The sequence below is a fragment of the Manis javanica genome, chromosome 11 (assembly GCF_040802235.1).
Source record: "Manis javanica isolate MJ-LG chromosome 11, MJ_LKY, whole genome shotgun sequence".
Taxonomy (NCBI): Eukaryota; Metazoa; Chordata; class Mammalia; order Pholidota; family Manidae; genus Manis; species Manis javanica.
In genome coordinates, this window is record NC_133166.1 from 42524496 (window position 1) to 42542115 (window position 17620).

General features: G+C 35.7%; 1 long non-coding RNA gene across 2 annotated transcripts in view; it reads left to right on the forward strand.

Moving 5' to 3' along the window:
* Window positions 1-17620, forward strand: part of LOC140844401 (uncharacterized) — an 82761-nt gene that overhangs the window by 53067 nt on the left and 12074 nt on the right. The gene's annotated exons all lie outside the window — the stretch shown is intronic.

Genomic DNA, 17620 nt, shown 5'->3' on the forward strand with positions numbered 1-17620 from the left:
ATTGGTGCATTCAGACCATTTACATTTAGGTGATTATTGATAGGTATGTACTTATTGCCATTGCAGGCTTTAGATTTGTGGTTACCAAAGGTTCAAGGGTAATTCCCTTACTATTTAACAGTTTAATGTAACTAACTTAGTATGCTATTACAAACACAACCTAACAGTTCTTTTTCTTCATCCTCAATTCTTTGTATGTTATGAATCATATTCTTTACTCTTTGTGTATCCCTTGGGTGACATCTATTTAGCCTTAGGAATACTTCCATCTATAGGAGTCCCTCCAAAATGCACTGTAGAGGTGGTTTGTGGGAGGTAAATTCTGCCAGCTTTTGCTTATCTGAAAATTGTTTAATCCCTCCTTCAAATTTAAATGATAACCTTGCTGGGTAGAGTATTCTTGGTTCAAGGCTCTTCTGCTTCGTTGCATTAAATATATCATCCCACTCCCTTCTGGCCTGTAAGGTTTCTGTTGAGAAATCTGATGATAGCCTGATGGGTTTTCCTTTGTTTGTGATCTTTTTTCTCTCTCTAGCTGCTTTTAAAGTCTGTCTTTATCCTTGATCTTTGCCATTTTATTTATTATATATCTTAATGTTGTTTTCCTTGGGTCCCTTGTGTTGGGAGATCTGTGCACCTCCGTAGCTTGAGAGACTATTTCCTTCCCCAGCTTGGGGAAGTTTTCAGCAATTACCTCCTCAATGACACTTTCTATCCCTTTTTCTCTCTCTTCTTCTGGTACCCCTATAATGTGAATATTGTTCCATTTGGATTGGTCACACAGTTCTCTCAATATTCTTTCATTCTTAGAGATTCTTTTCACTCTCTGTACCTCAGCTTCTTTGTATTCCTTTTATCTAATTTCTATTCCACTTACCATCTCTTCTACTACATCTAATCTGCTTTTAAATCCTTCCATTGTATGTTCCATTTCAGACATGGAATTTCTTAATGATTCAGTCTCCAAGTTAAATTCGTTCCTGAGTTCTTGAATATTTTTCTGTACCTCCATAAGCATGGTTATAATTTTTATTTTGAAGTCTCTTTCAGGAAGATTGGTGAGTTAAGTTTCATTTCGGCCTTTTTCTGGTGTTTGTGAGATTTTGGTCTGAACCATGTTCTTTCGACGTTTCATATTTCTGTGTGGTGCCCACTAGTGCCCAGAAGCTCCAGTCTCTGGAGCTGCTCAGCCCCTAGAGTGAGGCTGGGGGTCATAGGAAAGCAGAGCTGGTGCCTGGGGGAAGGGAAAGAGCTGTTTCCTGATTCCCATCTGTGGTGCCTGTCTGCAGTGTCAGAGCCAGTGGGCTAAGCACACAGGTGTAAGCCTCTGTGCTTTGCATCTCTAGCTGTTGTAGGCGGGGCCTCCCTCTGGCTGGCCTGACACCAGTGCAGTAACTGCCGGTTTGCGAACTGGTGCCGGCAAGCTAGGAGAAAAGCGCAGTAGGCTGCGTGTCACAGTGGGGGGCCTCGGAGCTGAGTAGGCAGCCAGGGCAATGGGACACCTGAAGCTCCTCAAAGTTCCCAAACAGCTGGGTGGAGCATACCCAGACAACCTTGTCCAGCTCTCCCCTCCCCCTGCAGCAATCCCTGCCTGTTCAGCAGCCTTCTTGCCACTTCTCTCAAGCACTCCACCTGTCCCAGCTACCCATCCTCCAGAGCATCACACAATATAGGTTTCTGCTCTCAAAGCAGACCTCTAGGGCTGGGTGTTCAGCAGTCCCAGGCTTCCACCCCCTCCCGGCTCAGAGTTCTCCCACCTGTGAGTTAGGGTGGGGGAAGGGCTTGGGTCCTGCCTGATAAAGGCCTTTGGACATTACCCTGTTTCGTGAGGTCTGCTCTGTTTGTGAGGTCTGTATGCAGTCTGTTTCAACCTTCTTTCTTGTTGCTGTTTTAGGTTAGTTGTATTAATTAACTATATTTTTGTACTACTTGTGGTTTTGAGAGGAGTTCTCCAACTCACTTCTCATGCCACCATCTTGAATACCTGAAATGTAGATATTTTTTAATTATTTAAAAAATTTTTGAAATAAGTGTACATACACACAAATTTGGAAGAAACAATGAAATGGATTCATTAAATTCTTTAATGAATTGCCCACATTTTGCAAAACTATAGTTGGCCACCACAGCCAGGGTATTGACATTGACATGGTCAGCATGTGGACCATTTTTCATCATCATATGCACCCTCCTTTACAACCACACCTACTACCATCCTCCCACTGCAGGCAACACTGATATATTCTCCATTTCTATATTCTGTCATTACAAGAATGTTACAGAAATGGATCATACAGCCTGTAACCATTTCAGACTGGCATTTCTCACTCAGCATAATTCCTTGGAGATTCATACCAGTTGTGTATGAATAGTTGTGTATGAATAGTTGTGTATATCAATAGTTTGTTCCCTTTTTTGCAAAATAATTTTTTGTATGTACAGTATGCATGTACCCCAGTTTGCTTCACAACTCACCTGTTAAAGAGCATTTGAGTTGTTTATATTTTGTGCTATTAAAAATAGCTTATGTAGTGAAGCTTATGGCTGATTTAAGTTTTTTTCTCAAATGCTTAATTGTAGAATACCACTGTGCTCTTCAGAAAGTTGTTTGATTAATGAATAATGGTTTTAGCCTCAAATAGAATACAATAATATTAGCCAATCTAATGACCCTCCTATTAATTTATTGGTTAATTGTTAAGTTAAAGATTAAAGGAAGAAAAATAGAAGAGACATTAATCAGAAATGAAATTGAAAAAGGTAGGTGTTGGCCTCTTGAGAATTAAGGATTGTGGGGACATGACTGTACAGTGGGGACTCAGCACATTGTAACTGTGATTATTTTCATTATCATCACAACCATGCTTAGAATGAAACCGATTCTATTTGAGTAGCAAGGCATTTAGCTTTAGAGTCCTAGGGGCACTAACAGCCCTTAACAACTCCAAAATCCTCTCATATACTGCTGTAACACTAATTCCTGATAACTGATATTAGCATAATCAGAAAACCCCAAGATGCAGTTTGGGATTCATACAAAGAACCCTTTAGTCTCTGAACTGTAGGTCATCATCATCCATAAGGTGATCGATCTCTCAGTTTCCTTGCAGGGTGAAAGTTCTTGCTTCTATGTTTCTCCTTGGTTGGATTTAAAAAGGAGAGCAGCAATTCTGAAAGGTGGAAAGATTAATGATGGAGTCAAGACATCTATACATTTTATTTGAGTATGTGCTAGTCAGAAAGACCTATGTGGAAAGTCAAGGGCTCATTTCTCTGTGGTATCAGCAGCCCCTGACACATGCGCACAGGCACTTGGACCTCATGGACCGAGGCACTATAACTGGAATGACAAAACTCGGGACAGTCATTTCTGTTATCACCATAAGATGACAATGACATTGAGTTTTTAGTTTCATTTGTGCCATATATGAAGGGTTCACATTTTCAATAAATAGAATACTAATCTATGTTTCACAGTTTGTATAATATAGCAAATCTCACAGATTTCATGTTGATACCAGGTATGGCTGATGGCATTGTTCTGTCCTAATAGTTGTACAAATATTTTATCGTCTGAGGTTGGGACTGGGTATGTGATAAGTATCTGTCCTGAATTAACATATTAAGTTTATATGTGAAAATGAGTTTAAGGAGTATTGAGTAAGTAGTGATGGGTAATAATAGAACATAAGAGGGATTTTTGGAGACAGATGGACTGGGAGCTGAGATCTGGCTTAACTGTTTACTTGCATGCATTTGATTCAGTTATTTGCTTCTCTGAACCTATTTTTTTCTCTATAATAGATGCAGTTATGGTCAATTCTCAAGGCTGTGAGGTTGAAATAAAAGAATATGAACAGAGTCCCTGAGATGGGGCTTGATGTGGTGCAGACAGAATGATTTTCTCTCCCCTCTCACTAATTTACATTTCAAAGACACTGTGTATTTACACACGCACATACACACATACAGATATAATGTGTAAACACAGACAGACATATATAAATAATTTTATTATTATACTTTAGAGATTGGAGATTTAGATATTATAGATGGTTATTTAATAACTTTCCAAAGCATTCTTAGGTCGTTTGAATCCCAAAGTTTGGAAAAGATAATAAATTCTGAATTCAGAAACAGTAAGTTACTTTGAAACATAAAATTGCAGGGTTTGAAATAAATAAAGTTGGCTATCAGCAGTGTAATATGGTTTAATCTTCTAGGTCTCATAGCCTATATTGCTTGTGTTTGGCAAAGCCTATAAAGTGAATTGGGAACAAGCTCTGTTCTTGAAGAATGGACAAGATCTAAACAGATGGGAGTTGAGAAGCTCGTGTAGAGAACTCTTTCAAACTGTGGTGACAGCAGGACTAGTCAGAGTAGAACAAGCCAATCCCAGCAGACCTATTCTTCCCAGTGACAGAGACAAAAATTTGCCCTCTTGGCTAAGCTAATATATTCACAATCTAAAGGTGAAAATGATTTGATACTTATCAGTAGCTGCTTTAATTACTTTTATTCATTCTAGTCCAGTTGTAATCAGCTCTCTGAGTACTTGATAGGAAAGTGTAAAGCCACTGAGCTCTTATTCTTCGTGAATAATCTTTCTATTCCCAGGGAAAGCATTTTACATAGTGAGATTCATTACAGTCCAGCACCTCATTTCAGGCAAGTTGTCTGGGGCAATTTCCAGGACATAGGGTGTGCTCAAGCACCAAAGTTGGGTTTTCCACTGAGCCCCCTTATGTTGCCAACAGAATGACAGAGAATTACTTGGTGTACAACATAAATTCCCTGATGCATTAAGTGCAAATGTTGAGAAGCCTTAGAGACCAGTGCTGACACTTGTAGCTAATGAGGAAATCTGCCAGCAGAAGGAGAAATACTGTGCTGAGAAATCAGCTATGATACAGTGACTATGGCAAAGGATTTGGCCTCAGGAACTCCAGTGTCAGAACTGCTTCTGTCACTTGCTGGTTACAGAACTTGGACAGTTTAATTCATCTAAGCTTTTATTTTCTTTATCTATTAAATAGATCTGTGCTACATAATGAATGTGTTTATTTTAAGCCACAAATGTAATAGCATGAATAAAATATCTTAACAATGGTAAAGTGAGGTGTAAGCTTGTCTTAAGAAGTCACTATATATCAGACAACTTGAAATGTATTGGATATAGGCATATTAAAAACAAAAGATTTTTTTAAGTCAAAAGAAAGACAGTGACTTCATGTAATACAAAAGTTGAACAAAAAGGTTAATAAAGCCAGAGTTCTATATGTGGTTCAAGTGTAATGGACATGCAAATGTTTACACATTTAATAACTTTCCAAAGCATTCTTAGATCATTTGAATCCCAAAGTTTGGAAAAGATAATAAATTCTGAATTCAGAAACAGTAAGTTACTGTTACTGGTAATGGAAACACAAAATAGCAATTTGGTCAAAAAATTGTAAAATTTTTATATTGAAAAAATGGAGAAAGAAAAGTTTAAGGGGTTTGGAATAGCCTGAGGAAGGGTATATAAGAGAACTAAATTCTCATTCAACATTCTTAGAAGTCTATGTATAATGTCAAAATTTTAAAAATTAGTAAGAGTAGTATATATTTTATTTGGAAATATGGTAGCAGGAAAAAACAACTCAATGAGTTGAAAGTGGCTGTTTCTAGATGTTGGAAACTGAGATTGAGAAGAATGGGGTAGGAGATTCTTTTAGTACATGCTAATCTTTGTCATGATTTTTTAAATTTAACTTTATTGTGATAAGAACAGTTCACATGAGATCTAGTGTCTTACATTTTTTGAAGTGCGTCATACAGTACTGTAACTATAGGCATGGTGCTATCCAGAAGATCTCTAGAAGTTATTCATTGTGAATAACTGAAACTATGTGCTTGTTGATTAGCAACTCCCCGTTACCCCCTCTCTCCACCCCTGACAATCACTGCTTCACTCTGATTCCATGAATCTATTTTAAATAATCACACAAATGAAATAATGCATTATGTGTTCTTGGACTGACATTTCATTTAACCTATTTTTCTCAGGTTCATCCTTGCCACAGATGGCAGAATTTCCCTCTTTTTTCAGACTGAATGACATTCTACTGTATGCATATACTGCATTTTCTTTATACATTCATCCATGGAAGGACATTTAGGTTGTTTCCACATGTTGGCTATTGTGAATAGTGCTGCAATGACTATAAGGGTGCTAATGTAGTCAAGACACTGACTAACTCTTTTGGAGCATTACTAGAGTGAGATCATATTGTTCTATGATGGGGGTTAGGAATTCTGGTGGAAAGGTACCAGATTTTCAAGCTGGCTTGAGTGTATCTGGTTTTGTGCTTGCCTGGGGTGCAGGAACCTCTCATTATTTCTGGATATCTCACTCAGGGATTTGTCTGTGAGTTGTTGAAGTGGTGTGTGTGCGTGTGTGTGTGTGTGTGTGTGTAGGAGGGTCCGGGGCTTCCTATTTTGCTATGTTGCTGATGTCATTCCCCATTATGCTATTTACAATGTGAATGCACATTAATCAATAATGATGCTGTATATATTCTTTACGGAAAAACAGAATAAAATCTAGGACATGAGAAAAGGCAGTTTCACTGGGAGCAAAAACACATATTCATAATAAAAAGCTTAGTTTAGAACTTCTTTCTCCATTTCTTAGTTACATGAACTTGGGAAACTATCATTCTAAGGATAAATAATAAATAAGTATATTTGAAGTGTCTGGTACTATTCAATTAAAAAATATATTTTTCTTTGTCAATTTAAAAACACTTATAGAAGATATTCTAATTTACTCCATGGAATAATATCTAACTTTTTATGTTCATTATTCCTTTAAGCACAAAAATATTTTCTATGGCAATTTTGAGCATACATTTTGCTCTGTTTCCTTAATGCATCTCTTTCACAAAACTCTAAATCATACATCCTCATGTTTATAGACCAAGAAATTTAGAAAATAGAATTCTAGAATAATAGCACTCAAAGGGATATTAGAGATCATATATTTCAATTGCCATCTAAACTATGAAAGTATATTCTTTTATTTCTTTTGAGACCTTTTTAATCCCTTGAATAAATAATATTTGGGTGGTATTTTTTGAAATGTAGCTAAAGTCTAGCATTTTTAAGATACAAAAGTTCCAAAGTATAATGCTTTCATTTAATTTATAGTTTTTATTGATATAAATAGGATTATTTTCTAATTCCATTTATTCCCTTGTTACTGATGACCTACAGAATAGCTCTTGATTTACACACACACACACACACTCACACACACACACACACATTTTCCTGTTTCACTGGCCACTTGCTAAACTATTTTCTTAGTTCTAACAGTGTTTATAGTTTTTAATTATTCTTTTTTATTAACAGATATATAACAATTTCATCTGCAAACTGAAAATTTTGGTTCTCCTTAATATTTGAATTTAATTTTTCTGTAATTAATTCCACACAGAAACATACGAAAATATTTGTAGACGAAAGTTCACTGCAACATTGTACAAAAGAGTAAAAGCTGGAAACAGCCCAAATATGTCCATTAATAAAGACTGGTTATTATCATTAAAATGAATGATGCAATTCTGTCTGTTCTGACTTATAAAGATGTGCCAGAAATAATACTTAACTGAAAAATGTGTTGCAAAATGTAGGCATTACATGCTCAGTTTTTCTTGACAAATGATTTTGGACTTGCCCTTTAGAAGTCTTTAAGATACTGTTAACAGCCATTCCTAGCTGATAGTTCACATGCATTGAAAACCCATTACAATACAGAGGCACTGCTTAAATGGGCCAAATCTGTCATTTCAAAATAGTGCAATAGTCTAAAAATGTTTGAAAATATTGGTTTATACACAGCCCAGTTGAGAATTTAATGGGTATCCTTGTCTTATATTCAGCTTCCTGGTTGTAGGAAACAAATATTCTTTTGATATCCAGAGCCTTTGCCTAAAATCTACATTCAGACACTAGAACCTTGAAACATTTGATCTAGATCTTGTCTCTCAGATTGGTATTTAACAGTAAAAAAAATTACTTTCCCTACTTTTTGGGAAGTATTTCCCCCAAGCTACTTTAAGAATACTTGGATTTTAAACTTGATACACTAAGAGATATGCTGACCCTTCAGAAGCCAATTCAGTAAATGGGAGACTGAGAGGCTGCAGGATGAAACGCAAAAAGCCTTAGGAGAGATGACATTGGTTAAGCACATGAGGATTTACAGAAAGAAGGGAGAATCTCCTAGAAGTCCTCAGAGAAGAATCGTGTACACCTTCATCTTGTGTTTATGTAGCCCTATAGGACTGGGATGTTTTATTACTGAGACAAACACAATTTATTATTGATGACAAATGTGGAGGTAGGAAGAAATCCAATTCAATAATCTCCAAAATGCCTAAAACTGAACTTCTGATTAAATCTTTGATTACCACCTAAGATACAGTATTTTTATTCCTTTAAACATTCAAGAAAGTCAATAGATAAATTGCTTTCAAAAACAGTAGTAGAAATATTGACCTTAACTAAAAAAGTAATGGGGTTTTAATGGTTCATTTACTTAAAGGTACAATATTTTAGTATTTCATAATAAAATCATAAAAATAATGATAAATATCCACTAATCTAAGTTTTTAGATACATTTTTGCTGGGGTCTAATTATGAAGAATTTTCTGTTTAAATATATACCTACATTTTAAAATAAAAACAATTCAGTCTCTCAGTCTTAATTTATAATATCAGTATGTTCAGGAAAGACAACTTGCTCGTAATTGCTCCCAAATAGTTTAGCTACTAAAAATTTTTGAAAAATAGAATCTCCTAATCTGTTTTCACATAAATTGCTCCTTTAGAGTAGAATAAACTATTATCTAAGCGCTTTGGGTTACTGAACAAACCACTTTAGTGAGTCAATGAAGTCCATTGTAAGTGGGAGAGCTCCAAAAGCACATGTAATTTTGCTCCAGAAGTATAATTTAGACAAAAAAAAAAGGTTATTAGAATGTAAGGAAAAGAGAACATCACACTTAAGAGAAAAAATAAAGGCAAAAAGTACTCATTTCTATGAGGAAGCTCCAAGGATCCTGTATTACCCAGGAGTAATGAGGGGAGGCTCAACTTCTAATTCTTGGATATTTTGTGACAGAGACAACTTGGCTACAGTTTTAATTTTTTCATTCAATATGTATTTGTTAAATACTTATTCTTTGCCAGAATATTTTGATGGATATAGAAATATAAGGATAACTAAGACCAAAAACAACATTTAAGAAGTTATCATGGTTTAGCGCACAAGACACATGTGTAAACAATCCAAACACGTGTAAGGTTTAACTATGTCCATGTGATAAAGAGGAATAGAACAAAAGGAGGGTGATCAGTTACAACAGTGGCAGGATGAGGAAGCTAGTAGGAAAGTTTTCATGAAAAGGAAATAAGCAATTTGAGGCATATTATATTTTGGCTAAAATATAAAAATGCAACCTAATACCATTGACTCCTTAATATGTGCTAAGTGAAATATTTATCTCACTGAGTCCTAATAACTACTTTATAAGGTTAGTGATACTATCTTTACTTTACTAATGAGGACCTGGGGCCCAGGTCATATAGCTATGAAAAAGTAGAGTTGAGATTTGAGCACAAGCATCTTTGTTCTGAAACCATTGCTCCCAACCACTTCATAATCCTGCTTCTCATTGTAAAGGAAGGAAGGAAGGTGTATTTGCAAAACCCAGAGGTGGAGGCAAAATTATACTTTTGGAGAACTAACAATAATTCAGCACATCTGAAGGAAAGACAACACAGAGAGAGAGAAAGGGTCCAGGACTGGTTGGAAGGATTAGAGGCCAGACCAAGTGGGACCATGGAGGCTATGCATATGGCATAAGGAATGAGAAATATATGACTAAAGATCAGATAAGAGACACACTGGCCAAGACAAGAAAGTGATGTCTGCCTAGAGTAAAGTAGAAGAGTGAGGATAAAAGGACAGGGAGTGGATAGAAAGATGATCAGAAAGAAGAGTGGAGAGGATCTGGGGATGTAGTGAAGGTGGTGAATGAAGACTGGAATGAATCCTAGATTTATAACCTGAATAATTTGGTACATATTAGTGTCACAAGCTAGGACACAAAGGAGAGAGTTGCATTCCCAGAGTCAATGTCCTTATGCCTTTGAGGGTTTCATGTGTGTCTTTAAGAGATCCTTGTGCCCAGTGAATGCTTAAGAATCATTATCTACTCATTGGAGATTTCTTTGAGAGAAGAATACAACTGCCTTTGGGCAACAATGAGATATTTGTCTCCTTTTTCCATGTAATAATTTTCCCTTTTCCCCAGTCCATGTAAATATACAGGGAAAATCCAGTATCATGGGTTTCCTCTTTAGATTCTGAGCCAGAAAAATCCAGGAACTTGCTTTGAAAACATCTCACATCTTTTTTTGTGAATCATTCCAATTGCTTTGCAGATATGATCTCATGGATAGTCACATCAGCTCCATAAATTGGGCCAAGAAACAATTTATCCCTATTGTTAAAGGTAAAGAGAGGTTAAGTGACTCATTGGATCATTCAAAACAGAAGCTCAGCTCTGAAGTCAACCCTTTGCATATAAAAGCAACCATCAAAAGGCTGTGTGGCAGGATGTAAATTGAAGTTTATTGATACTTGGTACAGCTTGACTTTCTTAAGAGTCTTAGTTTACTTGTGAACAATGAACTTACAAGTGAAAAGGAAAATGGAAGCAATATATTTTCAAGATGGGCAGTTCATTCTTATTTCTTTTTAAGCTTTCCTTTTGACCTGTGTTTTTTTGTACACAAGAATCTCAAGGTAATGCTCAATAGCAAAATTTACCTACAATGTTTGGCAGAAATGTTTGCTATATAAAAGTGCTTTTATATTATATATTATCAAGTCCTCATACAATTTTACATTTTATAATTTTATATCTAGGTCATCTCATCTAATCTCTGCTAATGAATATGCATGTCACACCCAGCCCTCTTCCCTGAATTCCAGACTCACATATGGAACTCCTACAGTCTTCTACAAATAGTTAATTGAAGTTCTAATATTCCTTAGGTCAAAATCTTGGAGTCATCCTTAATGCTTCACCATTACTTTATTCAGGCTCCAAATTGGGTCTTGACTAAATCCTACCAGCTTTATTTTAAAATATTTTTATTCCATTTACCCTTACCACCTTCACTGATTCCTTAGTTCAAAGCACCAATATTCTTGCCTAAAAAGTTCTAATAGCCTTTTAACTTGTTTTCATTCTATTTACTTCCAAAATCTATTCCCAACACAGTAGCCAGAGTTATTCTGTCAAAATGTGACAGTGTATCATTCCTTCACTTAAACTCTGCAGTGCCTTTATGTCTCACTTAAAAATCAAAGGCATTGCTGTCATTCATAAGGCCCTATTTAATCTGGCCCTAACACTGCCCCTCTGAATTTTCTCCTCCCACATTTCATCTAGCACCTTCCTTTCTGTCCATACCTGACTCCTTCTACAGGTGGCAAACTTCTGCCTCGGACTTTTGTACTTACAGTTCAATCTTCATGAAATGATATCTTACAGACATTTACATGACTTCATCCCTCACATCCTTTAGGTCCGTCAGTTGAGGCCTTCCCAACAGCCTGCTTTAAAAGTGGAACAGTTACTTCTACACACCCCATCCCCCTCCCTACTTTCTTTTTCCCCTGAGCTTTTATTACTGCTTATAATGCTTAAAATATAATTTATTTATTTTTCTTATCTCTTGTCTTGAATACTAGATTTAAGCACCAAAGGACAGGGATATATTTTGTTTTATTAACAGTCTGGTATATGGTAATTACTCAACAAATATTTATTGAATGAATGAGAGGCTATATACTTTATACTTAAGATCACCTAGCATTTTGTAAAATGTATTGATAAATTTTAAGAAACTTCATCATAGAAGAATGGTTATTGTCCTGGCATAGACCCATGAAAAGTTACATACATGTTTCTTCTGTTAGATTGAACCATATAAATTTACTAATATACAATATTGATTTTTATCAATTTTTTAATAAATGCAGTCACTTTTCTTCTCAAGGCTGATTAGTTTTCTCCTTTGACTTACTAAAAATTTATAATTATAATTCTCCAATTTAGAAACATTAAAAGTAAATGGTTACTGACTACCTTAGTTAAAGGGGGACAAGAAGGCCACTAACTACTAAGAATTTAACAGCTTTGTGATCAGTTGCATCTCTGCAAGCATGTGGAGGTTAAATGTTGGCGCTCAAAGCTTGGTAGAGGAAACCTCTGAGCTCCACTCTGCTCTTACAGCACTATGGAAATATGATCATATAATCACCTTTTTTAAAAATTTTTTTAAAAAGAAAAAGTCCATATCATTTACTGAAGGTTTAAAACATGAAGTTAGTTCTCTTTTATCCCGCCATTATTACTGTAATGCTTTTTAAACTGGGTTTCTCTTGAGCAAAACTATTTTAGACCAAACAAAACTCTACAGCTTTTCTGTCTTTACAGAAAAAAAATTAAAAATGAAGAAAGAAGAAGTTATGCTACTGTTTTCTTCTTAAGTGAAAAATGACTATCAGTGAGTTTGACATTTTGAAACAAAATCTTCTAATAAGCTAGTGACTACACACAAGAGGGCTCTGTGATTTACTTCTCCCTTATTTTCAAAACTAGCCGGTCTAACCTTATTTAATCTGTTTCTACAGGCACAAAAACAAAACAAACAAAAAACACTTGAAATATGACCAGTGAGGTATGGACAAGGAGGAAAAGGTGTCCTTGAAATCTGGGGAGGGAGCTTTAAGTTGCATGCTGTGTTAGGAATGGGATAGTAAAACGATAATATGGATGTGGTCCAAATGGTGTTTGTCCTTTGCCATAAAAATACTCCTGTAGGGTAAGATTTTTCTATCTTGTTTTACAGTTAGATGACCTAAAATGCTTGTTCAAGAAAAAAGTGTACATGTATGCATATATATATATATATATATATATATATATATATATATATATATATAGTATATATAGGTATACACACACATACATATGCATAAATATATCTAAGACAGTAAATTGGAATCGTTCTATGTGATAATAAACATTATTCTTCATCTTCCAAGTTATGCTTAATGCCTTAGATATATAAAAGGAAGGAAAGAAAGAAAAGGGAGGGAAAAAGGAAAACGTTTTTATGCTTTCTATAAATTAAAGGAGCTCCATTAATCTATTCCTTTTGCTGTGGGCGTTTGTGAGCAAGGTTTTAAATAAAACAAAATTTTATAGCTATATACAGAAAGGGGCTCTTAAATGTAAAACATAATATTAAATTATAAGTCAAGTCTATACTTTTGTATTAAAGTCATTTCATTTATCGGCTATATTTCCACTGTTACCGAAAATGGAATCATGAGTAAATATACATGTATAACTCCTATTTCATTTTATTTTATTTTTAAACTTAGAATTAGCACCTGATACGTGTGTCAATACTGTTCAACAAAGCAGCAGTTGAGGAATGAAGATTTTGAACAGCCTATGGAATTCTGGCACTGGTAAAACTACCAGTTCATTAAATATCATTAAATTTCAAACCAATGCCAGTAGACTAATTCTTGAAATGCTGATCATGCAGTAATTCCAAAGAGAATTTCATGTAAACCAAGGTGTGTAAAGTGTGAATTTTGCATTATAAATCCTATCACCTGGATGGAAGAATTTAATATTAGAATTGAGACACTGAAACTGAGTTTGTTTCAAAACTTTGCACAACTTTGCAGTGTCTGTTCTTAAAAAAAAATTCTTGGCATCAATTTTCATCGAATAAGAGAGAAAGCTCTGTACTGTTATGGTGATTGTGAGTATTAGAATTTGCCAACACTCACAATCAAGCAGATGGCATATCCAATCAGATGCATTCTATACTACATGGTAATATGTAACTGACCTCCTAGGAGCTATGAGATAGCGTTTATTTGGAACTTCCTTTCTCCGTATCCAAAAAGTTTTTTAGATAATTGAGCTCAAAGTTATGCCAACAGTACCAAAATCATCATCAGTTGTCCTCCAAGGGCAACATAACTGACCTGAAAGGAAAGACGGCCATAAACAATCAAAGTACTTTATAAGCAGTAAGGTCTATAAATAGACACTAATATTTCTGTTACAGTTAGAACTATCATAATTTCTGTTTCATGACTCTGTCGTCAATATGATAATGGAGTACTCAGGTTCTTGCAATAATCTCTAAAGTATATCTGGAATGACCTAACATGTGACATGATAATTGCATTTTTATTTCTCTCTGACTTCAACTCCCTTTTATATAAGCGTGCTCACTGCACTGATGGAGTGGACATCTTAAGTAACCCCCACCAGAGGGAGCCCTATAATGAAATGTACAAACCACTTATTTCCATTTTCACTATGCGTTCTTTCTCAGGGATAGTAATGCAGTGCAGTGTATTCCCTGGTGAATTGAAAATAGTTGCAAATAACATGGGTATTGCTGTTTTATTGCTGTTGTTCTTTTCCTTGCCAGCCTTCTCCCAGCCTCTCAGGAATTCACATGTGATTTCAGACAGGACTGTTTAGGGAGCCGCTGTCAGTGGGGGAACCCACACGATATTCTGAATGGTCCCTCTGAATACATGACTAAGGCTCCTTGCTGGTTATTGCTTGTCTTGTTTTCTTTAGGATGAGGCCATTTTCAGAAGCCTGCTCACACATGAAGATTTCTGATTGATAGCACACACCTGTTTTCCTAAAATGGCTGATCTCCAACATGGGAAACATCTCAGGCTCAGTCTTCCCTAAACCACACACTAGAGCTAATAACAAAAACTAGAAAGATAGCGCAGAGAAGACAAGTAGTGATTCTATAGCATCTTACTACTCTGATGGACAATGACTGTAATGGGGTATGTGGTGGAGACTTGATGATGGGGGGAGCCTAGTAACCACAATGTTGCTCATGTAAGTGTATATTAATGATATCAAAATAAAAAATAAAAAAGTAAAAATAAACCCAGAAAGATTATTGAGGGATATGGTATAGAGCACATTTTATTATATTAACCAAGGTGCATGCAGAGGATATTTAGCTTTCTTTTTGTTGCAGTCTTTCTTTCCTTTGCATGGTGAGATTTTCACAAATAAATCATACTAAGAAGAAGAAGCTCATGCCTGGGTCCACCTGCCAGGCTAAACTCCAACCAAAATAGGCCATTTCCATAGGCTATTGAAGATCTTCATTCCTTTTGAGATGACAAGATTGTACGGACGAGTACCAGACCTAGGGCTGAAATGTCAGAGTACGAAATCCGATTCAATATAGGCTCTGAATCCACCTCACTCTGTCACTTTTGAACTGTGCCAAACTCTCCAGGCCTCCATTAATTCATCTGATAAGTATAAAGAATGCTGAATATTTAATCCATCTGTAGGGACACTGGATGGAAAAAGGGTGACAAGTTTTTCTTTGATATATGGTAGAATTTTCATAATAACACTAACATAATACCAGTGATTTAGTTTTAATATACCAATATGCTAACTAATAGTAAAATACCAATATATTAAATGATGCTGAAGATAATTTGTTTATAAAATAATAAAATATACATGATAATTAAACTGCATTATAAGAAGAAAGTTACTGGGCATGAACAGCTTTGGAATTTGAAGCGGATGTGGTTTCAGAAAAAGAGTCATTTAGTGAAGTCTACCAGGAGAATAGATAGAATCAGAATGAAGACAATTTCAACAATGTTATATATAACTAGAAATTCCTATCACGTATTCTGGACTCTCACTACCTTAAAATCGGCATATACACCCATCTCCCCAAACATTAGCATCTATGCTTTTAGACATCACCAAGAAAGATCTAATTTTCTTTTTTTGTAACATTTGGCAAATGGATTATATTGGTGATTCCCAAGGTGCGTTAAGAGGAACTCTCATCCTACAAAATGCATTAGTCAAAACAGTTTAGAAATTTAAATAAAATATCCTCCATCTTAAAGCTGTAAAATGTACTTTCACATTCATATCCTAAAATATATGAGAAGTCATAAAGTCAAGAAACCAATTTATGTTTGATTAACATACTTTTCTAGAATTCACATTGATTCATACACTATACTTGAACCTGTAGGTGTCCCAGCCGTTCCCTATCACCCTTGCAATTTCGTACATGCTTCTCCAAGGGACAGTACCTGTATTCCTTTTTCTAAGGGCTTTTCTCTGTACTCCTTAAGATCTCCCCACTCCAACCCCCATTCCAGAGAGCTTCCTCTGTCTACCTTGCAGGAAAGAAATACTGGAAATTAGCACCCTCAACCCTCAAACAGTGTCTAATGAGAGCTGGTACACAAATAGTACAGGTCCCTCACATTTTGTGCGGTGTCTTTTACAATGACTTCCAAAGTTTGTCATGAGAGATTATCCTCCATTCACCCACAATAGTAGCTGGTTTGAAAAGTAGTCTTTACGGGCTGCCTTTTCTCCTATGTCAATTCTCCACTACTGGTATTTCTTTCACATCTTAGACAAGCTACTTGCACTAAATCTTCACCTTAAAATATACTTCTGGGGAACTCAAACTGAGACACATCTTTTGAAAATTAGGTGTTTCCTGCTCGACTTGTCAGTGACCCAAATACCTGAACAATTACTTCTGACATGCTCTGAACACAAATCTCCAGTTTCTGTATTCCAAACTTTCCATTGTGTCACTCTCCTCTTTGTATATTTTAAAAAGTAAATTTTGCTGACATTCTATCCTTAGTAGTTAGTTCCTGGGTCCTTTTAAGGTCTGTCAAAGTACAGTTAAACAGGCAGGGAAGACTTTATTTAAGACTGTTGTAGTGGGGAGAGAGAGTGAACTCAACTCTGCTGAGACAAAAGTTGAGAGGGTTAAGTAATAGAGTGAACTAATGGAAAAGTACTGGATGATGTTAGGGAGAGCTGGTCATCAGGATGTAGAGAACACACTGGGTTATTTCTGAGTCAACAGTTCTTTTCTCTAGACCATTAGTAATTGCTAATTTAGTGTCCATACAAGTTAGGTTCCTATTCTCCACAAAGACTGGGAGATATAACCACTATTCCTTTCAATGTTTACATTTCAAAAAGATAGTCCCAGGTCCTTGAGAAAGACCTTTCCTTGATTGTATATGTTTCAAAGGGGCAGAGAAAGGATATACAATTGCAAACGTTCTAAAGCAAATGTTCTAAGAAAACAGAGGTCAGGAGCCTATCATTAGGAAGAGAGCTGTCTAAAGTTCAGTCGAACTGACGGGACTATTAAGGCCATCTCTGTTAATTCCTACCAATGAACATGTGAGGACATACTTTTCTAATCCCCTCTTATGTAGTGGTGGGAGGTAGTGTAAGAGTTTTCCTTATTATTTGTGTGATAACATCCCTAAGGCTTGTTTACAAAAAGCTGGTTGTAATCATACCCTCTTCAGTATTTTGTAAAGATAAAAAGAAATAACAGGCATTTGTGTGCATTTTGTATCAAAATACAAAGCTGAAGGTGCAGTGTTTTTGAGAAAAGCTGAAG